This window comes from Periplaneta americana, chromosome 7 (genome assembly GCF_040183065.1).
Source record: "Periplaneta americana isolate PAMFEO1 chromosome 7, P.americana_PAMFEO1_priV1, whole genome shotgun sequence".
NCBI lineage: Eukaryota > Metazoa > Arthropoda > Insecta > Blattodea > Blattidae > Periplaneta > Periplaneta americana.
Genome location: NC_091123.1, coordinates 79,355,912 through 79,377,733, shown reverse-complemented (window position 1 = coordinate 79,377,733; position 21,822 = coordinate 79,355,912). Strand labels below are relative to the sequence as shown.

The window sequence follows — 21,822 nt, the reverse complement described above, 5'->3', positions numbered from 1 at the left end:
GCTTCTGAAACAATGGAACAATAATATCGTAATACTTCTTGGTATTTGCTCTCCTTAGCTTCTGTTTCGGATCATAATCAACACGATGTGCGTTAGTGGAAATTAAAATATCTTTGTATTTATATATGTCTTGATCATCATAACTACCATCCGGTGGGTTGTTGAGAAACAGTAAATTATATAAACCAGAGGTTCCCTTGTATCGTATATTGTTCACAATTACACGATCTTTGTCAAATTTAATGGGCGTGTTTCCAATCACCAATTTGTTATTACTAAACTGAACACCATATACCTTATCATATGCTTTATGTTTTGTTCGTTTTGAGAGATTGTGTATATGCATGCTAACAATGGGGTTGTGTTTCTCATCATTATCTTCCTCCTCCTCCTCTTCCTCCTCTTCTTTCATATCCTTTTTGATGTAATCTACCTTCTTTCCTCCATCATCTGCATATTTCTTCGTATTCTGCATTTCATTTATTAGCATATGTAGAGGTGTGGTAATTGGCTGGAACGCTTCACCGAGTGCATGCTGAGAGCTCAATTGTCCCTGCTTCAAGGCTATGAATTTGCGTTTTACAGCTTGAGAATGTTTTATGATATTTCTTTTCAGTTTGTCTCGAGATGCTGTAGCAGCTGACATCTTGCAATGCAATGGTGAATATTCATGCTACATTCACTATTTTATACACAAGTTCTATAGTTGCATTTAACTGCTGCTTGCGACCAGACATATGAAACGATAACTTATCACGTTTGGAAACAGACGTTCCATTTTTGAATAGTTTATCATTTAATTTCACGATTATATCAGCTGGTGTTGTAGTAACAGTTACTACACCATTCATAGGAATTTCAAAGTAATTTAGTCCACTGGATAATTTATATACATTTGTATTATCATGTTTTGGAGTTGAAGCAATATGAAAAAATGTAACACCTTTGAACTTGTTTGTCATTTCATAAATTTCTTTCTTCAACTTTTTGCTTCAGTCACTTTTTCAGCAATGGCAAATAATGCACGATCTTCATCATATTTCCGTAATTTTACATCCCATTGTGCTTCCTGGTGCTGCATACGTTCATGCACATGTTTCACCGTCTGTTCATTCGTTTCATTAATATAGTGTTTAATTCGCGTTTCAAAATTGCTACTAGTCGTGTCAACAAGTGTTGACGTGTACGTTTCCAAAGACGATTTAATTTTATCATCATTTTCGATGGCATATCGTTGAATTTCCTTAATAGCTCTATCCACGTATAGTTTATTTGCAGCGTCCTCCGGCTCATCCGGTGCTTTGACACCTTTTAGTTTTACGTCGCCAATAAGATAGTTTTTATCACTATCGCGTGGGAAATCTTCTCGAAGAATTATTTTTTCTCTTCTTCTGTAGACACTCCGTCCAAATTTGTCAATACTCATACTTTCTCAAAGTCTCGATACTAAGTAAAGAGACTAGTAATCATTTCCATATTATATAGGAATCTATTCCTTTGCGATATCTCCCCTTGTGTAATTCGCTTTCTAAATTCATGATTAAACATCGATCACCATTATTCCAACACTCGGAGCACATTTCTTGAAATCGATCAAAAGTCATGTCTGGATTGACAAAATTGTCAAATATAGGCCTATGCTTCAGGTTCATACTGTCCTGTTTGAAAAGAACAATTAAATTGCAGTTGTCTCGAATGAGGTGCTTGGGAATCTTTGCATAAGTCTGTCCGAGATAAAATAAATCGAGGTTTTTATGTCTTCCCATACTAAACAATTTCGATATTGTCTTTTGTGAATCAGTCATTATGTCGTCAAAGACAAACACGGAGTTTGCTTTTATGTCTTCAAATGGTACAATATCCTCGCTGGCATTATATCTAAAAAGTCCTATTTCTGGCACTTTTTCTAATACTTTGGCTAAATATTCGTATTTTGGCTGGAATAGGGATTTTGAATAGATGTAGATATTTTCGAATTTTAATCCAGAGCTATGAAGAATCCAATTTAACAACAAGTTTGTTTTCCCAGCATTGCTTGGACCACATATGATACATCGCACGTGATTGGGAAATAGTGCATTGTGTCGTACGTAATTTGTATCGTTTCCACTTTCTCCTATAACTTCAATTGGTAACGTTTGTGTTTGCTTCACAACTTGCATGTTGTTTGATTGTTGCCAAACACTGCAGTGATAGATACAGGTGTAATTACAACTGTTAAATACTTTAACATGAATACAATTTTCGACATATATGCAACAAGATATCATTTTCAACATATCGATGCTTTAAAACAACAAGGTATTATTTTCAACCATTTGTTGCTTTAAAACAACAAGGTGTTATTTTCAACCATTTGTTGCTTTAAAACAACAAGGTATTATTTTCAACCATTTGTTGCTTTAAAACAACAAGATACCATTTTCGATCGTTTGTTGCTTTAAAACAACAAGATACCATTTTCGACCATTTGTTGCTTTAAAACAACTTGTTGCTTTAAAGCAACAAGGTACCATATAATGTTACAAACATATGATTTTCGTATCAGTTGCAATTATGAACGCTAAGAAACTGGATGTGCGACTAACGTGTTCCCCGATTACATACGATAGCAGAGAATCCCGATATGATTGCATGAATCATTGGGTTCAATATATCCCATTTAGAGGGAGAAAGAGATGTATGCAAAAAGGGTGTAACAGCATTGTTCGAACACAGTGTTCAAAGTGTTTTGTTGGATTGTGTATAAAGTGCTTTTACAAATATCATAACATTGTAGAATAATACATTATATGTATATAAGGAACACCTTTTTATAAATTATTTTATAGTATGCTTGTCCACGGTGGGGAACGTACCGTAAGAGGACGCGGTATTTTAAATACAATTATCAACAAGCTACCAGTGGAATTGCATCTACCAGGCTATCAGTTTTGCGGACCTGGCACGAAATTGCATAAGAGAATTTTTCAAGGTCAACTGGGCGTCAATGCTTTAGACGAGGCGTGTCGAGAACACGATATTGCTTATGCACAAAGCAGTGATCTTTCATCAAGACACGCAGCTGATAAAGTGTTACAAGACAAAGCCCGAGCACGTGTAACTGCATCTGACGCCAAACCGAGTGAGAGGGCTGCTGCTTTTTTTGTCTCCAAAGTAATGGGTGCTAAACGTTTCTTTGGTGCTGGAAAGCGAGACATGACACTCTCCAAGTTGAAAGCGGCAATGAAAAGAAAAAACAATACGCATAAGAAGAAGAAGAAGAAACCTCGAGTCATAAAGGGGTCCAAAAGAGGTGGAATTCTCCCTCTGTTCCCAATATTCGCAGGTCTCAGCGCATTAGGAGCTCTCTCCGGTGGTGCTGCACAAATAGCGAAAGCAGTAAATTCTGCGAAAAATGATAAAAAGCAACTTTCAGAATCTATGAGACATAATAAAACTATGGAGGCTATTGCAATTGGGAAAAAAACTGGTGGTGGGCTACCTCTCCCTTTAATATTGGCTGGTTTACAAACACTTGCAACAGTTATTTCACCAAAGAAAGCATCGGCAGGAAAGGGTTTGTATGTGAGACAATACAAGAGCGGTAAGGGAATGCGGTTAAAAAAAAACCCTAAGTGATGCTGATATTCTTAATTATGCACGATTTCTTGGGATACAAAATTTTCGCGGTGTATTTATGAGAAATGCTTTGCCAAGGAAACCATGGTATAAAGAAAAATTAGTAATTAATTTAGATTCTAATGAGGGACCCGGAACGCATTGGGTCGCGCTTAATAAAATTAATAACAATGAAGCATTCTATTTTGATTCGTTTGGAGACCACCCCCCACCTGTAGAGATAATTAATTACTTACGGGGTGTAACAATTAAACATAATACTAACCGTTATCAAGAGTTTAATACGGAATTATGTGGACAGTTAGCTCTTCAATTTTTGCTATAAATGCAAACGTAACAATTTGTATGCTGTCACAATGTCTTTCACGGTGACAGGTAACACATCAGAGATATCTTGTAACTATCATCCACCAATCACATTGGATGAAGATTCAGAGTATGAAATTGGCCTCGTGAATTTTTCAACATATAACACCATACCCAATGTTAACGATGGGAATAACAAATTTACATATATTACAAAGTCAACGAAGGAAAGTAAAACAATTACATTACCCACGGGAACGTATGAAATCGATGATATCAATAAATATATATCTCATGCAATGATGATCAAAGACAATCACACGCGACCGATCGCCTTTGAATTAGTAGCAAATAATAACACATTACACACACAAATTTATTGTCAACATGAAATTGATTTCACCGCTCCCGATTCAATAGGTAAAATACTGGGATTTAAATCGAAAAAACTTGAAGCTGTCCATAAACACATATCCGATTACCCAGCTAACATATTTCCTGTCACTCTTATAAGAATAGAATGTAATTTAACTGGGAGCTCATTTTTAAACAGTCAATCAACACATGCAATTCATTCTTTAATTGTAAATGTTGACCCAGGTTTCCACTTGTCTGACAAGCCATTCGACGTTCGATATTTCAAAATAAATACTAAATACATTGATAATATTACTATTAGAATACTGGATCAAGACGGAAGATTGATTGATTTTAGGGGTGAGACTATTACTCTAGAATTACATCTTCGAAAAAGATGGGATTACAATTCCCTCAAAACTTCTATATCAGGACTAACACATCAACTGAACACGTTAGTTCAACTTCTGAAACCAAGAGATTGACATCTCGCTCAGTACACTTACTCACAAAATACGGATATAAAGTAAAGCGACGATGGATCCCTTAAATGTTACTAAATCGCCAATATTTGAGGAGAGAATAGTGAAAAAAGAAACGCATTCCTTTCTCCCACAGAATCCTTCAGCCATCAATGAAAATGACTCAATCAATATTCGTATTAAAAGTGAAAATGTATACATGCTTCCTTGTGAGAGTTGTATTGTTATTGAAGGTAGCATTACAAAAGCTGAGGGTACGCCAACTAGTGCGAAATTGGTTAACAATGCTATGGCATTTTTGTTCGAAAGTATACGATTGGAACTTAATGGGCAGCTTATTGACAGCGTTAAAAACGCAGGCATTACGTCAACGATGAAGAATTTGATTTCTCTGAATACATTTGAATCTAACATGCTTGGAAACAGCGGTTGGATCCATCCCACTAAGGATGTTGATATTGTTACCAATACTAAATTCAACGTTTGCGTCCCTCTGAAAACTCTTCTCGGATTTGCTGAAGATTTTAAAGATATCATAATAAATGCGCAATTGGAACTCATACTTGTACGAGCAAAAGACTCTATTAATGCTCGAATGGGTGAGAATTGCAAGGTCACGTTAACAAGAATTCATTGGAACATGCCTCTAATTACAGTCTCTGATTCTGAAAGACTTCGACTTTTAGAGATACTGAGAAGTGATAGACCGCTTAGCATTCCATTTCGCTCATGGCAGTTGTTTGAATATCCACCAATACCTGCAACTAAACAGATTATGTGGAATGTTACAACTACTACCAAACTTCGGAAACCAAGATATGTTATAATTGGATTTCAAACAAACAGAAACGGGATTGACAAGGATAACAGTGTCTTTGATCATTGTAATATTGCTGACGTGAGAGTATATTTGAATGATGAATTCTACCCATACAATAATCTAAATCTGGATATTGAGAATGGTAAAGTGGCTCTATTATATGAATTATACAGCAAATTTCAAAATTCATATTACAACAAACCAAACAATCCACTGCTATCGAGAAAAGATTTCATCGAAAAAGCGCCACTTTTCGTCATTGATTGCTCTAAACAACACGATGAAATAAAACTAGGAGCAGTAAATATACGTGTTGACATATTGGCAAATGCTAATATAGCAGCAAATACTGCTGCATATTGTCTTATTCTACACGATTGCCTCGTAAACTATACACCCCTCACAAACCTGGTGCAAACAGTGATGTAACAAAAAAAAAAAAGTAAGTATGTGTTACTTTTCTCCGTAATATTATACAATTTACATTAGGTCTCATTCTACACTGTTCTTATTTTGTTTCAGGATGTCCATTATGATAATTGATGTACAAGGTTTCCACGAAGCCGGGACGAATAATCTTTCTGTAAAGGAACTCACCATCTCGCCGGGAATGTGCAGCTGTTCAAACCACCTCCTCACGTCATACCATCAAACTCGTTGAATTGGTTGACAGCATATCATCATGGACTATTGTGGAATAGTGGTTATGTTAATTACAATGCTTAGTGGTTATGTTAATTATAGTGCTTTTAAGAAGTATCACATATGACTGATTGTGAGTGTGTTTGTGGAAAAGAGACAATTCATTTGGTACTGTTTTCTGGAACTGTATTTGTTGCATTGTAATCAATATATAACCATTATTTGCTTTTATTACTCTTTTCTTTTACCCCGATCCTAAGTCCCCCAAGATGGAAATAAGGACAGGTTTCTTGCTCAGTGATAAGGAATGTGATTTCACTTTCGAAATAATAACTCATTATATTCAATGTTTTTTTTTATTATTCAATGGTAATTACATTACATTCACCACAGGAGCATGCCTCTTCCCTCCCCTCTTCCCCAATCCTTCTGTCCATCTCCATGTGCGGCGTCTCAGGCCGGAGCATCTGTGAAAACAACAAGTCATTACATAAAATAAATTAGTTGACATCTGTGAACGTAATTAATGAAACCAGGTAAAATTTTGATTAACAAAAATCACATAGGAGTGGTTTATCGTATTGGTAATTGAGGCGGTGATGACATGTAAATTTCCAATCTGACAGTTGTCTCTATGGTCGACCACGGAATTTGAACCCATGACCTACTCAATGCGAGTCTCAAACTCTGTCGATTCTGCACCATTGTTTACGTAAATAAAATAAATTAAAATGAAATTAGGTACATAAATATTAGTTTAAGAAACATTGGGAAACGAGTAGTATGGGTAAATTATGAGCACAGGAACGTCATGTAATTACAACAATTAAATGAAAATAAGCCCACAATAAAGTAACATTTGTTAGAGCATGAGCAACCGCTCAAAAATATTTAAGTGTGATTAACATATCCATTGAACTTACATGATTATGGCGAGGCATCTCTACTGGTGTGTTGTTTGGAGGTGCCTCTGCTACGGCTGCCATCTGTGAAAATAATTAATACATGAAGTAATATTTGTTGAAGCGTGATTAACACACAACTAAATGAAAATACTATCTAGTTAAAATTTGATACATGGATTTATATCATTTATCGGAGTATTTCCATCGATAAAATAAAAACTTTTGGAGGTGTCGGGTATCGATCCCGGAACCTTATTGTTAGAGCATGAGCAACCGCTTTAACATATTTAAGTATGATTAACATATCCAATGAACTTACATGATTATGGCGAGGCATCTCTACTGGTGTGTTGTTTGCAGGTGCCTCTGCTCCGGCTGCCATCTGTGAAAATAATTAATACATAAAGTAATATTTGTTGAAGCGTGATTAACATACAACAATTAAATGAAAATACTATCTAGTTAAAATTTGATACATGGATTTATATCATTTATCGGAGTATTTCTATCGATAAAATAAAAACTTTTGTAGGTGTCGGTTATCGATCCCGGAACCTTACACTTTCTGAGCGAATGCTCTACCAATTGAGCTACGTCGGAGTATTTCTATCGATAAAATAAAATCTTTTGGAGGTGTCGGGTATCGATCCCGGAACCTTACACTTTCTAAGCGAACGCTCTACCAATTGAACTACGCCCCCCAGTTATTAAATGAGCGCATGTTAACTGGTAGCCGTCTTTATGGTTGGTGATGGAATTTGAACCCGTGACCTCCTCAATGGAAGTCTCAAACTCTCTCGGTTCTGCATCACTGTTTATGTAAATAAAATAAGTGTACTTTGATAGGAATCATGCGTTAGATTTATGCATCACATTATTAACAACGCTATCATGAACAATGAAATAATAACAGTAAAGTAACATTTGTTAGAGCATGAGCAAACGCTGATTAACACGCAAACACGGAAATGAGGTCTACAATCTAGTTAGAAAAACATGAATGAATTTACATCGTTTGTCAGAGTAATTCTTATGTAAATACAACAATTAAATGAAAATAAGCCCACAATCTAGTTAAATGATTACAAAAAACATAAATTTGATGCATTGATTAATGTAATTAATGATGTACACTTTGATAAAAATCATGCATTAGATTTATACATCACATTATTAATGATGCTATCATGATAATCACAACACAAAAACATATAAATAAACATACACGAGATAATGAAACAAAAATAAAATATTAATTAAACTATTCAATGAACTTATATTGGTTCTGTGTATGGTAAGCAGATACATGTGTACAAGTACGTTAATGAAGCAATAAATATGAGACTTCGATGATTAAAATATGTAGTGTACTTACATTCGCCTCCAACTGCTGTAATCGATAGACATAGCACGTTGCTGCACAGTCATAAATTTGCAGTCCTAGTTCCAGCACTCCTGGATTTATACATCGTATTGTGTGAATCGTACCGTTACACATTTCATTGTGATATAACCTGCAATGGACTTTAAAATCCATTCTTGCACTGTATTCCTATGAAATGTACAGCATCCTATTTATACGAGTTTCCTCCACGTGTTTCGGGGCTCATTCAAGGTTAATCCCCAACTCTCACCCAGACAGGTATTGTTTTTTTTTTCTCCTAAAATAATTCATCTTGTACCTCTGACAGCGAAGGGGCTCCTGTCCTGTCTAACCCCCTTAAGCAACATATTACCTAACTACATTAGTACGCGTGTCCAAATACTTTCGCTTTTTTCTCACCTCTCTCGCATGCACGCAGATGCAGGAGTTCACGCATTGCCTGACTTTCACCTAACTTAAATTTCCACACGTGTCTGTTCCATGTCAGGGTTAACCATTATGTTGTAAGTAATTGGATTCGTAGTTCCGAGACATGTAGCATTATCTCAACACATCATCCATATCTCATCATATCAACTCAACATTTACAACTTATTACCTAACTTAAAATAGTACATATTTCTAACACACTTGGTGATACTAACATATTTGTATAATCGTATTCATTTCTACTTACCTCTCCGCTATTCACTTCTTTTGAAGTCCACTTTATGGATCGTTTTACTCCCTCTGCCAATCGGCACCAACCCTCGGTACACCAACAATATCTTTGAATCAGACGTTATTTCATTGAGAACCGCTTCAGATAGGTTCGTAAACCGTTTGGGGAGGAAAACAGATAAGTCTTCTAAATCTGCCACTATCACCGGACCGTTTATAGTGTTTAATTTTCTTAGCTTTTTCAAAATATACTCTTTGTTGGGAGTTAACGTCCCAATATTGCTTATTCTTGTGTACTCCCCAACACTAATGCTTGATAATGTAGCTAATGGATCCATGATACAACTATATACAACCCGAATTCTTCCGCTTTTATACCAGTGACGTGGAGCAAAAAACTCTTTTGCAACTGAACTTTCTCTTCAACCGGTTGGGCTGCGGAAGGTCAGCCGGTGTACGCCGAATACACGACACGTGTCGAGGTGTTGTTCACCTTGTCATGTGTCAACACGTCGCGCTTCCACTTTCACATTTGGTTCAAGGTGAATTACAAACAACGGACCTCAACACATGTCGAGAGGTTGGCCTTGGATCTTATGTAACACACCTTTCACTCTCACATGGAACCAAAACTCCTCCCTCTCACATTCTCTCCATGCTCATTCGTCAATCGCTTTCCCACACCACTCGCTTGCAAATCCCCATTCACCAATCACAAACCAGCTCCCCTTATCCCTCCTTTGACCACGCCCCCTTTCCCCTATCTCTCTTTTGGTCACACCCCGTTTCCCCTCACCCCTCATTTGGTCACGCCCCCTTCCCCACCCCTCCTTTGGCCACGCCCCCTCCGACCCTCCATACCCTCCGACCCTTGACGTCAGCTTCATTTCCTTACTACTTATGTATATGAATTAGCTTTATTAGAGTGGAAGAACCTTGATTCAAGCCGAAGTGAATGTGAATTTCGTTTATTTCTTAATAATTTAAAGAACGGGGAAAAAAAAAAAAAAAAAAAAATAATAATAATAATAATAATAATAATAATAATAGCGGTCTTCTCCCGATAGTGGTCTTGATTGCATCACCTACTTTTGTTACCGAGGTCAAAAATCTTAAGTTTCCCATAAATAGGCAATGGGTGTAACTTTCAACTATTAATAGCACTGGTCAACAATGATTTTGTTAAATGTACAATTTTTGCTGTTTCTTATGTAATGTCATATGCTGATTCCAAAAATGAAGTCAGAGTTTTTCTACCATCCACCAATTTTTTTTGTAATTTTACAAAAAATTATTTATTTTATTGCTGTGTACAGTCCTTAACATGCTAATGGAAAGAATATATTTCAAATATTTCAGTTTATTGCTTTAACAACTGATCTATAACTTCAGATAACTGTTATCTGTGAAGTCAGAATTCATAAAAATTAATTTTATTCCTCATAAGTAGACCTCGGATTTTAGGTAAAAACCTATTTTGTTCCTCATGATATATAGAGAAGAAAAGTTGTATATATATATATATATATATATATATTATATATATATATACGAATTATGGAAATATATGTTCCTATACAACCTAAAAATACCTAATTTTACGTAAGAAACTATTTTTACCTAATTCTACATTTTCCAATTTCTACAGTTGGTAATATGAAAACGCTGTGTAATTCTGTATGCCAGTCGTGCCTTGACAACAATCGCAGCATAGTTCGTTAGGGGAGGATGCTGTGAGCATTACTTCAGCTAAAAAACCTCTGCAGGACCCAACAATTGCCCGGGATGTTGCATTCATCAAATCACATTATGTATTTCTGGTCCCCATTATTAATGCTCTAGAGTCTTCAGGCAAACCGGTCTACACGCAACTGGGATTGATAGAAGAGTTGACAGAAAAAATCAACTTGGTTCCTGGTTATGTTGGTGAAAAAGTTTCTGAAAAACTCAAATCAGTGCTTCAAAAAAAACCCAGGACTGACAGTTCTCCGCACAGTTGCTTACATCTTGGCTGGCAAAACACCTGAACATGAATGTGCTGTTCCCTTGCATCTAATACCAACATTTAAATATTCTCTGGCGTCATCATTTTCGGCATATAAGATGGTGTTATCTGAGAAGCGATACAATTTCTCAATGGAAAACTTAGAAAAGGTGTTAGTTGTTTACTCTGGTTCTAATTATGGACATGTACAGCTGTCAAAAAAAAAAAGTGGCTGCACTCGTGAACAGCGAATATTTTCAAAGTCCACTTCGGGTCGCGGCGATGTTACACGATGCATGTGCTTGTACAAGCAGTTCCCGAACTATGAAAGTGTTCCATGTCTGCGCCTCGTAGGCCAGCGGTGGAGTGCTTGTTTAGTGATTCAAAGGTTGTGGGTTCGGGCCTTCTTCAAGTTTTCATTTTATTTTTTAATCGTTCTTTAGCGATGTAAATGCTATTCAAATTATCATTTATATTCAGTTATCGTTCTTTATGGATATCACGTTATTTATATTTTGTTATCGTTCTTTAGAGATATGAATAAAATTCAAGTCATCATTTGTATTCTGTTACCGTTTTATAACGATATGAATAACAATTTTTATTATTGTACCTCCAATGGTGGTTAGCCCTATTTTACATATGTATGTTAGGGCTATAGTTTCATACACAAAAAAAGATAAGCATAAAGAGAAATAGAAAAGAAAATTAAATTAGCTTACGCGATGTAAACAAAACATAAACAAACCGTAAATTAGGCATTGCGATTGCAAAATAAATATCAGGTATCAATTTGAAACATACAAAAACATTAACAACACACATACGTAACACTTCTATAACACAAATACGCAGCCTTCCGTACCATACATCATAAATTAATACACAATAGTCATACAAACACAATCAAACTATAATTACGACATTGCGACGACATCAAGCATCACATAACTGACTCACATACATAACAAATCAAGCATCCGTTACAACACATACACTTCAACATAGTAACCACACTTTTAAAAGTTACAAATTTGGCTCCAAGAAGACTAAATAGGACACTGTTACTAATTACTATTCTTCTACAATTTCTTAAATATATCTGTAATAAATTTGTGAAATTCCGATATGAATAATATTCACGTTTTTTATATTGTTATCGTTCTTTAGCGATATAGATAATATTCAAGTTATTATTTATATTCTGTTTTCCTTCATTAGCATTATAAAATAATATTCAAGTTATTTATATTGTTATTCTTCTTTCGCTAATATAAATAATCTGTATTTTATGTAAGTAATTATTATAACACAAATAACCATCCTTCTTTGTACAATAGGTTATTTTATTTAGATAATTAAATAAGTATTATATAATATCTTATATTAATTAAACAAACCGATATTTATCATTTATATTCTGTTATCGTTCTTTAGTGATACTGTATAAATAATATTCTAGTTATTTATATTGTAATCGTTCTTTAGCGATATAAATAACATAAATTTAATGTTAGGTTTCGAAAAATCCAGTTGCATAATACTGGTATTAGTTTTTCTTTTTGTATTATTACATTATACTATCTTGAACCACAATAAAATGAAAAGGAGTAACGAGGAATTGAACCTGAGACGTTGACATCTAAATTTCGACGTTCGTCCGCTGAGCTACGAGGGCAAAAGTGTGGAAACATTTTCGGAAAAATTGGCCCAATCACACTCTAAGATTTTCTGATGATTCGTAGAAGCTAGTCCAGGATGCGGGGGGCAAAGGCTAATTGAGATTTCCCGGTCTCTGATCGGGTCAAACATCCTGATAGAATTAATATTTAACTCTTGCCGTGACTTTCGGTGAAGTCCGGAGGGCCCAATTAGTCAAATCCACTCTCCTCATCTCCATGCTTGGGTCCCCTGGAATTTAATAAGATGCGAAAGAGATAGTGGTGTGCGGAAAGCAACGGGATGTTACCGCATTTAGGCCTATCCTTCCCAAGAAAAACTGCAAACATAAACAAATGAAGCTTTTAATAGAAGAAGAAGGATCTTCTGCGGACCTCTGGAAAAAGAACTAACGAAGAGACTAGTGAAGTGCTTTGTGTGGAGTGTGGCATTGTATGGGGAAGGAACATGGACATTACGACGAAATGAAGAGAAACGAATTGAAGCATTTGAAATGTGGATGTGGTGACGAACGGTGCGTGTGAAGTGAACAGACAGAATAAGAAATAAAATTGTGTTTGAAAAAGTGAGTGAAGAAAGAATGATGCTGAAACTGATTAGAAAGAGAAAAAGGAATTGGTTGGGTCTCTGGTTGAAAAGAATAATAGAAGACATTAGGATATGTGGATCATATGCGGAGACTAAGAGGAAGGCAGAAAATAGGAAAGATTGGAGATTGCTGGGTTTGCAATGAAAGACCTGCCCATGGACAGAACACTTATGTATGTGGGTATGTTCAGAATGCCTGGAATATCGTGTCTAAGAACAGTCGCTATTTGCAAAGACTAGTCGATTCCATGCCCACTCGACTGCAAGATGATCGAGATAAGAGGAAGATAGACTAAATATTGAATTTTGGGGTTTTTTGTTTTGTTTTTTGAACGCTTAATTGTATGAATGTTTTAAGGCCGACGCCAGTAAATTTGTTTTGTTTATGCCACGAAAGATATTTTTATTGAGAATAAAATCGTTTTTCTCTCCATTTGCAGCCACAATATCATAATGATAAAGTCATGACATAATATATTAATGAACCTGATGTTAATTACTAAAATAATCGTAAAAGAGAAAGGAGCCATTATGTATAGTTTGTCTCTCTCAAAAACATAACAAAAAAGAACATAAAAAGCACGAGGTTGTAATCGAACGCAGGACCTCATGAATAAGAGGCCTGAACGCTACCATTACCCTATCGAATCACAGAATGAATACTTCAATTATAACTGTAGATATCAGGCAACGTGGTCCAACAACATGTAACATTGCCTGTCTCCGAATTATAGCGAATATACCCAAAGGGAACTTCGTTCCAGGAGAGCGGCCACTTTTTCTTTTGACAGCTGTACAATGAAATAATGTCAAATGTTTCGGCTAACTTGTAATCGGAAATGAAATAATGTAATTTTTGTTCACCTATTTTTGTAATTTTAGAATCTATTTTGATTTGTGATAGAACCTATATTAGGTACCTAATTTAAGATTTTTAGGACCTAAAAGTCCGAAGTCTACTCATAAGACTGCGAGATTAGTATTAATTCTCAGTTGAGTTGGAACTTACACTCATGAAACAAGTTTCATAACCCGTGTTTTCTTTGTCCTAATTTTAAGTGTGGTAAAAGTATCTCATGAAGTGAAACATACCTCTAAGTACTGTGTAAATCAGAAACAATTTTGTTATGTTTGTGGTTAATTAACTTGGAAAGCACAAGGTGAATTTTACTACACTAGTTAAAAGAGCTTGCGAGTGTTCTTTTTATGCATTATAGATGAGGACAGGAATTGTCTCTTGTGCTCCATGTAATTCTATTAGTCTAACTGGTTAGCTAAAAGGATCCGGTCATATGCCCAATAATATGCCGGGAACCTAAGAATCTTTCAACAGGTCGTTACTTAGTAGGAAGCACACATCAGAAGATTACAGAGAACTTTTCTGCGAGCTGATTCACAACTATAACGTGATGGGGTGTCATGTATCTCTCTAAATAACTTCTTGGATTCTCATATATATATATATATATATATATATATATATATATATATATATATTTCTTTTCTCAAAACCTTCGGACATCGCGCGACGAACATGGGGAGCGTTTTCATCAAGATTTTTCTGAAATGGAAACGCTCTGCAGGAAAAATGGAGCCCAAATAATCTTCAGACTACTGCTGGACGCTCAAAAGAGATGTTTCTCAAGTGAAGTATAGCCTAAAATATATTTCACAAAGATTTTAAGTAAATAAATATGATTTTAGATAAAATGTTACAATGTAACAATACTAGAAAAGTCTTAGGTACATTTAATATAGGTAATTACTAAAAAATCCTAGGTGATATAAACATTTTGAAAGCAGATCTGAAATCAGCACGAAAAATGATATAAGAATCATCCATTATTTATCTTAAAAAAATATTTAATTTTGTTGACCAGTGCAGTTATCGACAGAACCTTTTTCCTGTGAACCGCGCTTCAACTTTCGGGTGTATAAACAAGCTACATACCACACAGCAATCCTTGCTACGAGTACGGAGTTCTGTTAGGTGCACGCAATACAACTTGTGTGTGTGTATGTCTTTTGTGTATGCTTGTGTCTGCGCGCGTGCATTTAGGCGGGGGCAGATATTGAGAGGATGAATGTTTGCCTTAAGTATGTATATAGGCCTATGATATTGTATTTTCTTGAACATAGGAAGTTATTCAGAAATTTCGCTTTATACTAGATTCATTGTTGCATTGTGTATTGTATAACTATTGTGTATTGTAAATATTGTTTATCATTTCTTTATTGTTTATTGTTTATATTGTGTATACCACTGCCACCGGGTGCATGCCCACTTGCAGTGTAAATAAATACATACATAGTATTTATACAAGGATTTCTGAGAGATTATTTTGCAGTCCGTTGTTGCCTGCAGATATTTCGTCTGAGGGTGCGATCTTGAGTGATGTATACAAGTCCCTAGTGAGTGATATAACATGTAGAGCGAAGATAAAGCGTTTTTTTAAACCCCAAGTCGGAAAATGTTTCGTACTGCTTAAAGAGGAGTAGTAGTTTATCTAGTGAAATCGGAGACAACTCTCCTCTTGAGAGAATTTCCCTCCGGGGTCATGTCATGTAATTTTCAAGTATACAGTTTACAGTTGAGGTTTACCATCTTCTTGGTAACATCCTGGGACTTCCATTACTATTTAAATTTCGGCCTTCAACTTATTCTGAATGAACTAACAATCTCTTAAGAGTAGTATAGATTGTCAAAATAGTTTGCAATTTACTGTAATTGTAGACCTAAAACTGTTGTGGTTATTGTAGCAGAATGAATTGCGTCTCTCTGGAAATCGTTAATTGTGTATGAGCTCATGTTTTTTCCTACTACAGATCTGCCTAAAAACTGCAACTTCAGTACTTTTATTACATCTTTGTGTATAATTCGTATTACAGGTATGTATATGCTTCATTTATAGCTCTATGGCAACCAGATAGATAACCATAGAAACCATTCATGGTAACCAACGTGTTTTGATTACATAATACAACCACAGTCTAGTATATACAGTCACGAAGCTTAATACGTAGTAAATATGCATCCATAGATAGTTGCTAACCACTAGGATCGCTACTATTGCCTCATTACAGACAATGCAAAATAGTACAGGCACAGTCTATTGTTCCTAGCATCCTCACAACGCAAGCTTCGTGACTATATACTAGACTGTGATATAACATAATTGGAATGGGGAAGAATTGACCACCGTAGTGTAGTGTATTTTTAAATTCACGTGTATACATAATCCATATTCCATGAATAGTGAAAGGAGCAAGAGAGAGGGCGCGAAAAACAACTTAAGCCTGGTCCACGATAAACCAGGAATGGAAACGACAACGAGAACGAGAACGGAAAAATTTAAAAAAATACATACATTTAAATGTGAGCATTCACAATTAACGAGAAGCTTCCCGGAGCTCGGAAACGGGAACGTGAGGTTGACGAACTTTCAATTTACCCGTTCTCGTTTCCGATCACGGCCCTATAGATTTACTCTATTGTCATCAAAAAGCTATTTGGTCGTCATGTTTTTGTAGCATAAAGGCCGTGACATAATTTTTTCTTCATCAATTTTGTTGTTGTTTCGCTTACTCCGGAATCGACCTTGCCCTTAAGCTGCACTGCTACCTGACTCCAGCACTGACCTAACCCATTCATTAATTCCTGGCTTAGTTGCCTCATGAGTGATGCGTTATTGGTGTCACTTGTGGCGTTCAAACCTGTCATCGTACGGTTAACTAAACAACATCAAATATCAGTTATTAGTCGAACACATGAAGCGCTGGATTTCTACGCTGATAACCCGGTTTCGAATCCCCCTGAGTCCAACTATAATTTGTGGTGGACAAAGACGGTGCTTACTGATGGGACTTCGCGGCTCTACCGACGTCTCATTATTGTTACATTAATCATCGTCACACTGATTTTGTCCAATAAACGTGTCAGAAGTTTGTGCGTTAATCTTGATAAGTTGCTTGTTGTTTATTGTAACTCAAATTATGGACGTGAGGTTGTGGATGAATAAGTACAGGGACATCATTTTATTTTTACTAACATTTTTAATATTAACTTGCCTATACCTCTGGATCAACGCCGTTTGCTACCCCCTTCCACGACTGGAGTTCGATGATACTGGCGTAATATACAAACAAATCACTTTACTAGGTATAGGAGGGAAGAAAAGTAGTTCATCCATTTACGTAACTAGGAAATATTGCGCTTTTGAGTTTGATAATTTCAATTAGGTTTTTGTTTAATCAAAATACAGTACAGTATTAACAATGAGTGTTTTTACTCACGAACTGAGCTGTCTATGTGGACGTATTCATTATGCAGTGTATATTATACTGTCTACAGCACATTAGCGTACAATATAGAGAATGAAGTTAAATTTAAAAATAGTCATAATATAGATATTTAAACACATTTTTGAAAATGGTGGACGTTTATTTCGATACCAGTCTTCAGTTCTTGTGTGCATATTATCGCACTATAGACTATTGTACCTATTTTCAAGTACCAGTTTCGTCCTTCGTACTAGTAACTCATGTTGAAATAATTCTGTACCTACTTTATAAAAGAGTACCTTATGTACTGCAAATTCAATCTTCACTTCTGCCCGATCCGAAAAGATAAAATTACTCAGACATGCTATCTACTGTCCGTCCAAGGGGTTTTGTCGTAGGGTCGTAGAAAGGGAGGAAATCACGTGACAGTTATTTACATAACGAGGCCCTTTCATTTAAATTATTTTAAATAGTTGTATAATATTACGTAGACGTCCAATTCCTAACAGAAATTAATGTTTTCAGAAAAGAGGTAAGACAGCCCAGCCACTAGCTGGCGAATAAAAGCTGGTGGGGGGGAAACCGGGATGCGACGTAGGCAAATGGACGACAGTACCTGTCCGAAAATTATTCAATATTGGAAGCTCTTTCATCACTGGAAAATGCGAACATATTTTTGGAACGTACTGTTTACTATGACCGTAAGGCTATTATGCCTGTATATGCGATCTTGGATCTGTGTGGAGGACGGTTGAACTTCATTAGTAGAAGGGGTGGGAGTGAAGTACATTCAAAAACTCAGGTACAATAAAAATTGAAGTAAAAATAAAATGATGTCCCTGTACCAGTGAAACAAGTCTATAGAACAGAGAAACTACTTTTCCAGCGTGGTTTAAGTTACTTATGGTCTTATGGATGTTTACTGTATGAATTATGGGTGATTCAATATAATTTCAATGCTTTTTATTGCCCTATTTTTGTTGTTTTTAGAGCTTTTTAGGTGCCTAAAATGACATTTTTAGTGCCTTAACTTCCGATGTCTAATTGATGTCTTTCAGAATCAGTCTGAAGGAATGCTTATGAACTTCCGAGATATTAAAGGAGGAGGCTATTTCGGACTACCAAGGCAGTATTGGTGGCAACTAGTTCAGTTGTTCTCCGCAATGTCTCCTTTTCGAGCTAATAAATAAAATGACTTAACGATCTTGATAAATCAAAACGCATAGCCGCGGGCCGCGAATATCTGTTACAAAGCGAACGAACCCAGAAGCTTCTCATTGTTTATGCGAGTGGGTCGAGCAGGTACCACGGAGTGTTGAGATGGACCCCCGCGCACGCTTGATATATGTAAGGCAGAAAGGAACACGTAATTACAATACTGGAGTGCTGCTGCTTATGATACGTGTTGGCTTACAAGGGCGCGGCACCCCGCGATGACAGCTCTCCCGCTGCGGCGGGGCGAGGGTACAACGGCAAAATATTTACTGTGGCACCGACTCACTGAACCTTCATCAAACGGAGAGAAGCTGCAAGCTGCAACGACCTTCACAGGTCAGATCGTGTGTTGGATTCTATGTTGGCACTAGATTAGAAAGTGGATTCAGAATCCAAATCATTGCTCTGTATACTTTCTCCAGTTGAGTCATATCACAATTCAAAAACAGATCTAAAATCATTTTATAATACAGCGTGTCCGCACAAATATTCCAGGGTTATAAACTGCTATAGCGTGGCTGTCAGTTGCCGGATTTATACGAAACTGGTATCATTAGAAAAAGAAACTAAAAAATATTTGTACCTACCTCAAAGACACTCGATGTGTGCTCCACATGTCACGCTGCAGACAACAAGGCGACATTCCCACTTTCGAAGACTATGTACAAAAGCCTCCCGCACAGTTTCCATAATAATAATAATAATAATAATAATAATAATAATAATAATAATAATAATAATAATAATAATAATAATAATAATAATAATCCGTGGCGCTACAGCCCATGAAGGGCTTAGACCGACCAGCCGGCTACTGGCCTCACGCCCACATGCCGAAGCAGAGATGGACGATCATCCAACCAGAATGGAGGTATCGTGTGGTTAGCACGATGATCCCCCCACCCCAGCTGTTATAGCTGGCATTCGCAACCGGATTTCGCTACCTATCGTAGCTCCCAAGTGCATCACGATGCTGGGTGGACATCGGTCCCATACACTGGCCGAAATTTCATGAGAAAATTTCTTCCCCCATGAGGACTCGAACCAGCACGCATTCCGTAACGTGAGTCCTAGGCAGGATGCCTTAGACCACGACGCCACGGCGCGGGACTAGTTTCCATCCATATTCTATAAAATTTCTGTACCATTTCAGAATCGTTTTGTTGGTAGGTGCCTCATGATGAAAATTCCGTCTGAAAGCTCGCTGTATTCTTACTACACTCCGAGTACTGTGATATTCCAATACACACAACTACGTTCCTGTGGATTCGTCATAACCTAAATAACCTCTAAATTTTGCAGAATTCACACAGACTTGAAAATTTAACATTCACATCATTTAACACAATTTGCTTATATTCAACAATGCCTTAGGCCCGGTTTTATAAATACAGTTGATCTAAAGATTATGTTAAACCTAAGTTAAACCTAACCATGAGTTTAACTCAACGTACCGTATTACAGAGTCTCGGTTAAGTTAAACCGTAGTGGAATACGATTGGTATTACTGCTAGGAAAGAAAAGAAGACGATCGCAACTGTTTAATTATATTATTGATTTAAAATAGCCGACGCTCGTGGAGAATCTTCATTAAGATTCATACTTGTTCTTCGATACCTGAGAGAGTATCATAAAAAAACCTAAGGAGGACCAATACCGCGTACTTCAGTATGCTTGTCAGACTTAACTTCAAATAGTTTCTTAACGCTGGCTACCAACGTTATACTCCCAAACACAATGCAACCAAACTAAGCCTTGCATGACCATCCGCGACGTAACTCCATACAGAATCAACTGAGTAATGAAGTAATAATATTAATGTGCGTATTTTATGTGTTGTCCGGAATATTTATGAAACAATTCAGTCAAATAATAAAATTATTTTTACGAGTATAGTAAAATTAGGTAATATTATTAGTGTGTTTATAAATCAGGCCCCAAAGTAAATTTTACCAGGAGACTGTCTGCCACACACAGTACAATGCGCAATAGGTTTTTAGTAGATTTACGGACACCTCTGAAATATTCCACCGTTTTCAGTATGCCTACTACCAGAGGAAATATAGCCAGCGTAACTAGTAAATGATGAGAGATTCAACAGAATGTTAAAAAAAAAAAAAAAAAAAAAAAATCATCTATCTTTTCAAACAATCTTTAAATTCAAACCCTAAAAGACATGTTTTTGCACTTTCTCGGTTTCTGTTGCATGTTGTATCCGAGTTTCAATTTTCCGAAAAAAGGTTAGGAATATAAGTCTAATTCTGAAGGTTAGGACTGTCTGCTTCGAAAGCCTCAATCTGTTTCAAAATCTATGTTCATTTATGTATATTTCAAAGTGGTGCACTCTATTTCGAAAAATTCTTGGCCGCCGTGTAATATTAATCACTCACATATGGTCACTCATAAGTACTTGGAAAACATCTGCAATAACCATGTGTATTGCGGGAACCGCCATTTTGCACTGTTGAGCCTTGAACGGCAGAAAACTGCCGATCAAGTTAAACTCAAGTTAACTAAAGATCAACTGGTAGTTAAGGTTTATAATACGAAGCAGAACGAAAAACTTCAGTTTAAACTGAACGTAAGGTTTAAACGGCTCTTATCATACCGGCTCTAAATGACAAGCGGCGTTTTTTCCTCTCTTCTTGTGCTGCCATCTGTTGTTTCGGTCAACAATGATCAATTACGTATTTCCTGAAATTCTTTGGGCTCTTCTTTCTAATGACACCGGTATGAATTTCGTAAAATATATAATGATAGAATTATAGCAGTTTATAGCCCCGGAACGTTTCTGCGGACACACTGTAGATCCAGAATACAAAAGTTGGCTTAATAAAATATATCATTTTTGTCATAATAATGATGTTTAAGGTAAAAGGTAAAGGTAGTCCCGTTAC

General features: G+C 36.2%; 1 protein-coding gene and 1 long non-coding RNA gene across 2 annotated transcripts in view; one reads left to right on the top strand and one right to left on the bottom strand.

Annotated features, from left to right (window-relative positions):
• Nucleotides 1–21,822, top strand: part of LOC138703217 (POU domain protein 2-like) — a 2,136,291-nt gene that overhangs the window by 230,609 nt on the left and 1,883,860 nt on the right. The window lies entirely within an intron of this gene.
• LOC138703215 (uncharacterized) lies at nucleotides 6,597–10,044 on the bottom strand. Its single transcript, XR_011333002.1, has 3 exons — nucleotides 7,453–10,044; nucleotides 7,152–7,214; nucleotides 6,597–6,695 (listed from the first exon to the last, which is right to left on the bottom strand). It is a non-coding gene; the product is annotated as an uncharacterized lncRNA (long non-coding RNA).